This window comes from Bos taurus, unplaced genomic scaffold (assembly GCF_002263795.3).
Source record: "Bos taurus isolate L1 Dominette 01449 registration number 42190680 breed Hereford unplaced genomic scaffold, ARS-UCD2.0 Super-Scaffold_1723_ScbfJmS_2085, whole genome shotgun sequence".
NCBI classification, from domain to species: domain Eukaryota; kingdom Metazoa; phylum Chordata; class Mammalia; order Artiodactyla; family Bovidae; genus Bos; species Bos taurus.
The window spans coordinates 767,274-777,500 of NW_020192292.1; positions in this window are offsets into that span (position 1 = coordinate 767,274).

Sequence of the window (10,227 nt, forward strand, 5' to 3'; positions counted from 1 at the left end):
CTGTTTCCCCATCTATTTCCCATGAAGTGATGGGACCAGATGCCATGATCTTCATTTTCTGAATGTTGAGCTTTAAACCCACTTTTTCACTCTCCACTTTCACTTTCATCAAAAGGCTTTTTAATTCCTCTTCACTTTCTGCCATAAGGGTGATGACATCTGCATATCTGAGGTTATTGATATTTCTCCCAGCAATCTTGATTCCAGCTTGTGCTTCTTCCAACCCAGTGTTTCTCATGATGTACTCTGCATATAAGTTAAATAAGCAGGGTGACAATATACAGCCTTGATGTACTCCTTTTCCTATTTGGAACCAGTCTGTTGTTCCATGTCCAGTTCTGACTGTTGCTTCCTGACCTGCATACAAATTTCTCAAGAGGCAGATCAGGTGGTCTGGTATTCCCATCTCTTTCAGAATTTTCCACAGTTTATTGTGGTCCACACAATCAAAGGCTTTGGCATAGCTATATGTAAATGTACATAGCTATATGTAAATGCACATAGTTCTTGTTAAAATTACATATTTATTTTACATAGTGTCTTCATACTAAATTCTTTTTATTTCTCATAATTTGAGGTAATTTTTGATTTCCTTTGTACATGTATACTGTATCATTTATAAATACTGACAGTTCTGTTTCTTCCTCTTTAATTCTTACACTGGTGATTACTGTCTTCCTGTGCTGACTGGACTCTACAGTACGTGTTAGAATAAAAGTGCTGAGAGTGAACCTCTTTGTCCCTTTCTAGATTTTAAGGAGAATGCTTCACATGTTACATCATTAATGATAATAGATTTTTAATGATAACCTTTTTTTTTTTTTTTTTTTTTTTAGATTAGGCCAGTCCTTTTCCACCTCTCTGGATGCTATAGAAGACCCATCCTTGTCTTTATGGAAAATTAGAATAGAATGGGTCAGTTCAACTATAAAAACTTGTTATTCTGGGACTTCCCTGGTGATCCAGTTGGTTAGGGCTTGGTGCTTTTAGGGCCAAAGGCTCAGGTTTGATCCATTATGGGGAACTAAGATCCTGCAAGCTGCGCCATTAAAAAAAAAAAGAGAGAGAGAGAGAGAGAAGAAAAAAAAAAAAAAGAAAGAAACTTTTATTCAGTGTTTTCATGAAGTGTGATGTAAACTGTTTAGATAATTTCTGAATTATTAATCTAGCTGCTATAATAGATAATTAAAACCCTAGAGCTCAAAATAACAAAACCAGAGTAACACAATTTTTAGATGTGGTGCAATAAGGTTCAGTTAGTGGAGACAGCAGAACGTTCGCATTACATCGCAGGTTTTCACAAGGCTCCTGTGCAGGTTTTAACTGAGAATGCACTTGGAGGGGACTCAGTGAGGCTGCATTATGAATTAATAATGTTCTTGGGGATCAAGCATTTCACTACATTTCTGTGTAAACTAACAACTCATAATAGTGGCTCTGCTAGAAACTAATGCCATGCACAGTAAAAATAAGATTGGGGAGCATCATTTTAAAAGACAAGTTTATATGAAGGAAATTGCTATCATGCTTTCTTGAAATTTTAATTATCCAATTAGATTCTGAATTTTAACAACTGTTTACCTTTAAGAAAATGATGCAATTATGTTCAGGGCAGTTATTTTACCAGACAATAAGCTATAGGAGACTAGAAAATTCTCTCTTGTGATTCACCAAAAACAGAGGATGAGAACATATACTAAAGGGGAAATGAAAAGATAGAAGTAATCTGTTAGAGGCTGCCAAGGGAGTCAAAACAATGTACATTAAATATCAGTGGGGAATAGATGTGACTTGCTTTCTTTCTAAATTACTTTTTAATTCCCATTCTAAATGTTGCATATCAATATTTTATAGGATGCCATTTTAAATTCATCAAAGTACATACATATGACACAGCCCCAGTTCATCTGAAAGTCACAAAGTTCAAAGGCTCTGTGTCTTATCTTCAGAATGCTGGGGTGAAGAAAGCAAAAAAAGAAAAAGTCTTTTGAAAGTGTAGTTCTTTACATCAATAACTCCAGGTTCAGTCATTAGAAGAGTGGTTTCGAGTTGTTTGCATATAAATTTGGAAAACTTCTTTTGATATGATTTACAGTGGAAGGCTAGGGTTTTCAGTAGACCCATTTGATGAATAAGCATTTATTTTAGCACCCAAAATGTCAGGCTCAGTGGAAAAATCAGTCTAAGTTGATGTCTGGTAGAACTCACAGTAGACTGATATGGAATGGTCAATCACAGAAATGATAACTTAACAAAACATTGCAATGCAATATAAATGATCATAAAAGTAAGCATTGATAGTCATCTGTATGTCTTCTTTGGAGAGATGTCTGTTTTAGTTTTTTGGTCCATTTTTTGACTGGGGTTGTTTATTTTATAGAATTGAGCTGCAGGAGTTGTTTGTATATTTTTGAGATTAATTCTTTGTTCAGATGCTTCATTTACTATTATTTTTTCCTATTCTGAGGCTGTTCTTTTCACTTTCTTATAGTTTCCTTCGTTTGTGCAAAAGATTTTAAGTTTAATTATGTCCCATTTGTTTATTTTGCTTTAATTTCAATTACTCTGGAGGTGGGTCCTAGAGGATCCTGCTGTGATTTATTTTTTTTTCTTTTTTTTTTTCTTTAATAGAAAATTATTTAATTAGTATACATGTGTTCCCCATCCTGAACCCTCCTCCTTCCTCCCCCCCCACACCATCCCACTGTAATTTATGTCAGAGAGTGTTTTGGCCTATATTTTCCTCTAGAATTTTACAGTTTCTGGTCTTATGTTTAGATCTTTAATCCACTTTGAGATTATTTTTATGTATGGGGTTAGAAGGTGTTCTAGTTTCATTCTTTTACAAGTGGTTGATCAGTTTTCCCAGCACCACTTGTTAAAGAGTTTATATTTTCTCCTTTGTTATTCTTGCCTCCTTTGTCAAAGATAAGGTGTCCATAGGTGCATGAATTTATCTCTGCGCTTTCTATTTTGTTCCATTAATCTATATTTCTGTCTTTGTGCCAGTACCATACTGGCTTCATGATTGTAGCTTTGCAGTATAGCCTGAAGCCAGGCAGGTTGATTCCTCCAATTCCATTCTTCTTTCTCAAGATTGCTTTGGCTATTCGAGGTTTTTTTGTATTTCCATACAAATTGTCAAATTATTTGGCTAACAAACACATAAAAAGGTGCTCAACGTCACTCATTATCAGATAAATGAAAATCAAAACCACAATGAGGCACCACCTCACACCAGTCAGAATGGCTGCTATCCAAAATCTACAAATAAATTCTGGAAAGGGTGTAGAGAAAAGGGAATTCTATTACAACTGTTGGTTGGAATGCAAACTAGTACAGCCACTATGGAGAACAGTGTGGAGATTCCTTAAAAAACTGGAGATAGAACTGCCATATGACCCAGCAATCCCACTGCTGGGCATATACACCAAGGAATCGGAATTGAAAGAGACATGTGTACCCCAATGTTCATCGCAGCACTGTTTATAATAGCCAGGACATGGAAGCAACCTAGATGTCCATCAGCAGACGAATGGATAAGAAAGCTGTGGTACATATACACAATGGAGTATTACTCAGCCATTAAAAAGAATACATTTGAATCAGTTCTAATGAGGTGGATGAAACTGGAGCCTATTATACAGAGTGAAGTAAACCAGAAAGAAAAACACCAATACAGTACACTAACGCATATATATGGAATTTAGGAAGACAGTAATGATACCCTGTATGAGAGAGACAAAAGAGACACAGATGTATAGAACAGTCTTTTGGATTCTGGGAGGGTGGGATGATCTGAGAGAATTGCATTGAACATGTATATTATCATATGTGAAACAGATCACACCACTCCAGGTTCGATGCATGAGAGGGTGCTCAGGGTTGGTGCACTGGGATGACCCTGAGGGATAGGATGCAGAGGGAGGTGGGAGGGGAGTTCAGGATGAGGAACATATGTAACCCATGGCTGATTCATGTTGCTGCTACTGCTGCTGCTAAGTTGCTTCGGTCGTGTCTGACTCTGTGTGACCGCATAGACAGCAGCCCTACCAGGCTTCCCTGTCCCTGGAATTCTCCAAGCAAGAACACTAGAGTGGGTTGCCATTTCCTTCTCCAATGCATGTAAGTGAAAAGTGAAAGTGAAGTCGCTCAGTCATGTCCGACTCTAGCGACCCCATGGACTGCAGCCTACCAGGCTCCTCCATAATGTATGGCAAAACCCACTACAATATTGTAAAGTAATTAGCCTCCAATTAAAATAAATTTTAAAAATTTTTAAAAAAGAAATAAAAGGTAAGCATTGAGAGTTGTGAAAATATTTCAGGAGACACAACTATCTCTACCTGGAGTGTTTGGAATGGAGGCAGGGAAGGCTTCAGAGAAGTACTGGCTTGTGAACAGGAGATTTAAAGAAGGAGCTCTTCTGATTGCCAGATAAGCAGGGCCAGCCCTAAGAGTGTGTTATCTGTGTAGTCACACATGGCCCCCATGCATAGAGGGATCTCATGCATGATTTAAGTTCCACTATTGCCATCTTGAATTTATTTTCACATTTTCATTTACATGGGACTTTAAAAATTATCTGGGCTTCCCTTGTGGCTCAGCTGGTAAGAATCCGCATGCAATGTGGGAGACCTGGGTTTAATCCTGGGTTGAGAAATTCCACTGGAGACGGGAAAGCTACCCACTCCAGTATTCTGGCCTGGATAATTCAATGGACAGTCCATGGGGTCGCAAAGAGTTGGACACAACTGAGTGACTTTTACTTTCAATTTCACTTAAAAAAAATTATCTAGTCAGCCCTGAAGAAGAAATGACATCATTGTTGTTGTTTTACTCACTAAGTCATGTCTGATTCTTGGCAACTCTATGGACCAAAGCCCAACAGGCTCCTCTATCCATGGGATTCTCCAGGCAAGAATATTGTAGCAGGTTGCCGTTTTTTTCTACAGGAGATCTTCCTGACCCCAGGGATCAAACCTGAGTCTTCTGCATTGGCAGGCGGATTCTTCAGCAGAGGAAACGCCCACCAGAGCAAGAACCAGTTTTCCCCACAGCCAGTCCCTCCCATCAAGAAGCTTACACAAGCCTCTTATCCTCATCCTTCAGAGGGCAGACAGAAGCAAGAGCAATAATCCCACAGCCTCCAGAACAAAAACCACAGTCACAAAAAGCTAACCAAAATGATCACATGAATCACACCCTTCTTGTGGTGAAGGGGCATGTGTAACTCAATGAAGCTATGACAAAGTGTGGACTGCTGGAGAAGGGAATGGCAAGTCACTCCAGTATTCTTGCCTCAAGAACCCCATGCTGCTGCTACTGCTGCTGCTAAGTCGCTTCAGTTGTGTCCGACTCTGTGTGACCCCATAGACGGCAGCCCACCAGGCTCCCCCGTCCCTGGGATTCTCCAGGCAAGAACAATGGAGTGGGCTGCCATTTCCTTCTCCAATGCACGAAAGTGAAAAGTCAAAGTGAAATCGCTCAGTCGTGTCCAACTCTTAGCGACCCCATGGACTGCAGCCTGCCAGGCTCCTCCGCCCATGGGATTTTCCAGGCAAGAGTACTAGAGTGGGGTGCCATTGCCTTCTCCACAAGAACCCCATGAACAGTATCAAAAAACAGAGGAAATGGGTGACTATAAAAAATGTCTATGTATTGTCCATCCTAAAGGGGCTATCAGACTGGGATGGGAATAATTGGGCTCAGATTAAGAAAGAAAGAAAATAGTATAATACAGTAGATTGAATGCTGTAAGTAGATGGGTGAAAATACCAAGGCAAGTCAAAGAAAAGATTTTCCTCAGTTTAATTTTCCTGAGGTGGAGTGGGCTGGAGAGGGGGGTACTGAGGTACCTCACAGAAAAAGAAACAATTGAGTTAGGCCTTGAGAAATGCTTTTCCTGTTTCACCAAAGGTGAAGAAAGGCATTTTAGTCTGAGAAAATAACATATGCAAAGAGAGTATTCATTCACTGAAAAATATTTATTGATCGCCTACTTTCTGCTGTTTTAGACACTCTTCCAGGTACTCAAGGATCAGGCAGGGAACAAAATAAAACCTCTTCCCTAATAGAACTTGAATTTCAGCATGGGAACTGAACAATTAAACAAATAAGTGAATAAACTTACAATGTCTGATGATAGTAAGTACTATGAAGAAAAATAAAGCAAAATGAGAGGGTAGAGATTGGGAAGGGGGCTTTTAAGACCTTGTCACTAAGGTGGTAACATTTGAGCAGAAGCCCCAAATGTATTAGAGAGCATACAATGTAGAGGAAACAGCCAGCAAGTTCAGGGCCCTGAGGCAGAAATAGCATGAAGATCTACGACAATGTAGGTGCCAGTGTGAGTGGAGCTCAGTTAGGAAGAGAGAGGGTGGCAGGCAGTGATGGCGGAGATTAGACAGGGATCAGGCCACAAAGGGCCTTACAAGTCATGGTAAGGACTTTGGGCTTTATTTGAAGTAAGATGGCTGCTATTAGAGAGTTAAGAGAAATGGAAGATCATTTCTAAGTTATACCATGAAAGGTGACCTTGGCCACTGTGTGGATAACAGGCTGTTGAGGGAAGAGGACTGGAAGCAGACAAGAGATGGTGGAAGTGACATTGTCCAGAGTGCTCACAGTGGAGGCATTGAGATGTGGTTAGATTTGGGTATATGTTGAAAGCAGAGGCAGCAGGATGTGTTGCTGGATTAGACATGGGTTGTGTAAAAGGATGCTTCCAAGGTTTATGAATGGTGTGAGAAAAATGAAGAATGGAGTTGCCATTTACTCTGGGAACGTCTTATACACATTATGCTTAAGGAAGAGGGCTGACTTAGGTCATAGGAAATGGAGTTTAAAGCATGTGTAAATAAAGGGGGGTGGGGAAATACAGCTTCCCTTGTAGCTCAGCTGGTAAAGAATCCATCTGCAATGCAGGAGACCTGGGTTTGACTCCTGGGTTGGGAAGATCTCCTGAAGAAGGAAATGGCAACCCATTCCAGTATTCTTGCCTGGAGAATCCCATGAATACAGGAGTCTGGGGGCTACAGTCTGTGGGGTAGCAAGAGTCTGACACAACTTAGTGACTAAACCACCAGCCACCAAGTAAAGGAGGGAAAACATAGCTGAAAAGAGAAGTAGAAACAATCTCAAGTTGGGTTCCTATAGATTAGGAGAAGGAGTTGGGGCATTACCATCAGGATCTTAAGTCTCAAAATAGCATAATAGATCTTTCAGTTCAGAAGGATTATTTTGACTGTCATGTAGAAGCTCTTGTGGAGAGGTGGTAGAGGGATCAATTAGGAGGACATAATAGTCCATGTGAGAGATGGTGAAACTGCTGGCAGTTGACTTAGAGAAACAGGGATGGATTTGAGATAAAATCATGGATTATTTTATACATGGAATTTTTTGGAGCACCTGTTTTCTAGGCATCATTCTTGGGGCTTTGATGATATAACAGTGAATAAAAAATAATAATTTTGCCCTCATGAGACTTCCATTGTAATGAGAGGAGGAAGACAATAAAATAAATAAGTAGTGTATGAAGGAGTTAAGATAGCAGGTTCTATGAAGAAAAACTACCTGAGAAGGATAGTGTGGGAGAGGGGTTGCTGTTATAAGTTTAGAAATCACCGCAGGCTTCAATGGACATGGAGCAACAGACTGGTTCCAAATAGGAAAAGGAGTATGTCAAGGCTGTATTTTGTCACCTTGCTTATTTAACTTCTATGCAGAGTACATCATGAGAAAATGCTGGGCTGGATGAAGCACATGCTGGAATCAAGATTGCTGGGAGAAATATCAATAACCTCAGATATGCAGATGACACTACCCTTATGGCAGAAAGTGAAGAAGAACTAAAGAGCCTCTTGATGAAAGTGAAAGAGGAGAGTGAATACGTTGGCTTAAAGCTCAACATTCAGAAAACTAAGATCATGGCATCTGGTCCCATCACTTCATGGGAAATAGATGAGGAAACAGTGGAAACACTGTCAGACTTTATGTATTGGGTGCTCCAAAATCACTGCAGATGGTGATTTCAGCCATGAAATTAAAAGATGCTTACTCTTGGAAGGAAAGTTATGACCAACCTAAATAGCATATTCAAAAGCAGAGACATTATTTTGTCAACAAAGGTCCAATCTAGTTAAGACTATGGTTTTTCCAGTAGTCATGTATGGATGTGAGAGTTGGACTATAAAGAAAGCTGAGCACCGAAGAATTGATGCTTTTGAACTGTGGTGTTGAAAGAAGACTCTTGAGAGTCCCTTGGACTGCAAGGAGATCCAACCAGTCTATCCTAAGGAGATCAGTCCTGGGTGTTCTTTGGAAGGACAGATGTTGAAGCTGAAACTCAAATATTTTGGCCACCTGATAAGAAGACCTGACTCATATGAAAAGACCATGATGTTGGGAAAGATTGAAGGCAGAAGGAGAAGGGGACTACAGAGGATCAGATGGTTAGACAGCATCACTGACTCAATGGACATGAGTTTGGGTTAAACCCCAGGAGTTGGTGATGGACATGGAGGCCTGGTGTGCTACGGTTCATGGGGTTGCAAGGGTCGGACATGACTGAGCGACTGAACTGAACTGAACTCAATGAGAAAGTGATATTTGAATCAAGATCAAAGACTTTCATTTTAATTTCTATAAATGCATTCATTCATTCAACAGATATTTGTTGAATATATACCGTGTCCCCAACACCTTGTTAGGTGCTGTCATTCAGTAGAGTTTTATTTTTATTTTTCCATAACATCTGGAAGCATAAACACAAATTATAGTTTTGAAAGACCTTGGTAATATTTGCATTGTGACCGTCAGGGAGGGCTCTTTGGGATGTTCGAAAGCTCTCAGATATTCTTCTGGAAAGCCCTCAGAGAATAAATGCCACTACTGGAAGAGCAGTTGTAGGAATTCGGGGGAAGAATTACATTTGGCCACGGCTGTGAAGGACTCTCGCAAATTAAATGAGGGTATAAACTGAAGTTTAATCTGATAATAGTGCTCTTTGAAAATGCCTGTATAATTGAAATAATGTAGGAAATGACTTTGTAAATTATCAAGCCACATCTCATCAGAGAGCCCTTCCCTGGCAACCATACCTAAAAATGCAGCATCCCACAAAGACAACTCCACCCCTCATTGTCCTGCTTCATTTTTCTCTATTATCACTGATCACCTGCTGATATATGATCTATATCACTAGGTTATTTGGGGTTTTTGTTTGTTTCTCTCTTCAACCAGAATGTAAGCTCCATGAGGTCAGGGATTTTCTGATGTTCGCTGCTGAATTATCTACGTTTAGTACAATGCATAGCACATACCATTAACTTTTATTCTTTAAAAAAAAGGTAAATTGTTAAATAAATAGATTTTAAGCAGAAAGGAGAAGCGGGGGTGGGGGGGGGAGATCAGGAAGATGATGTGATGCGCTCCTGACCTAGTGCGTTTGGCACTGGTAATACATTTTGTGGTGCACGTCTATACAGATCTTTGGTCAGTTGGCATGTGTTTTCAAAATAACTGGTCAGGTAGGGTGGCCAGTCATCCCAGTTTCCCTGGACTGATTCCCCAGACACAGGACTTTCAGTGTTAAAACTGAGAAAGTTTTGGGCAGAACAGGAGGGTTTGTCATGGATATGGGTGCCATTTGAGAATGCAGATGTGACCAAGTTAGCACAATGTGGCCTTCATATTCCAGCACTTCTACTCATTCATCCTCTGAATTTAACAATTCTTTCCCCACCATGAAGTCTCTATTTTCAACATCTAGAGAATAAAGATTGGAGATTAGCTGGTTTCTAATGGTCCTTTCAACTCTAACAGTCTAATTCTTATTGCCATATATAAAAGCTGAAGCCTTTATACTGATCTACTACAATGACCTCAGCAATAATTGGGCTAGATAGACAACTGAATCCAAATACTTTATTTAATAATTGAAATAACATCTCTTGCCCCTGAGAAATGACACTTACATGTATTCTTAAATTTTATTCCAGATCATGTAACACCCAAGGTTCATATTATTTTCCAAATTTGCATGATTTACAAGATGTTGGAGCTGACAGGAGAAAAGACTTCTTTCTGCCCCAGATCTTCATATATTTATCCTTGGTGCCTTAAAGTCTGTTGTGTGTGTCTGCTTAGTTGTGCCCAACTCTTTTGAAACTCCATGGTCTGCAGCCCACTATGCTCCTCTGTTCATGGGATTTCCAAGGCAAGAAT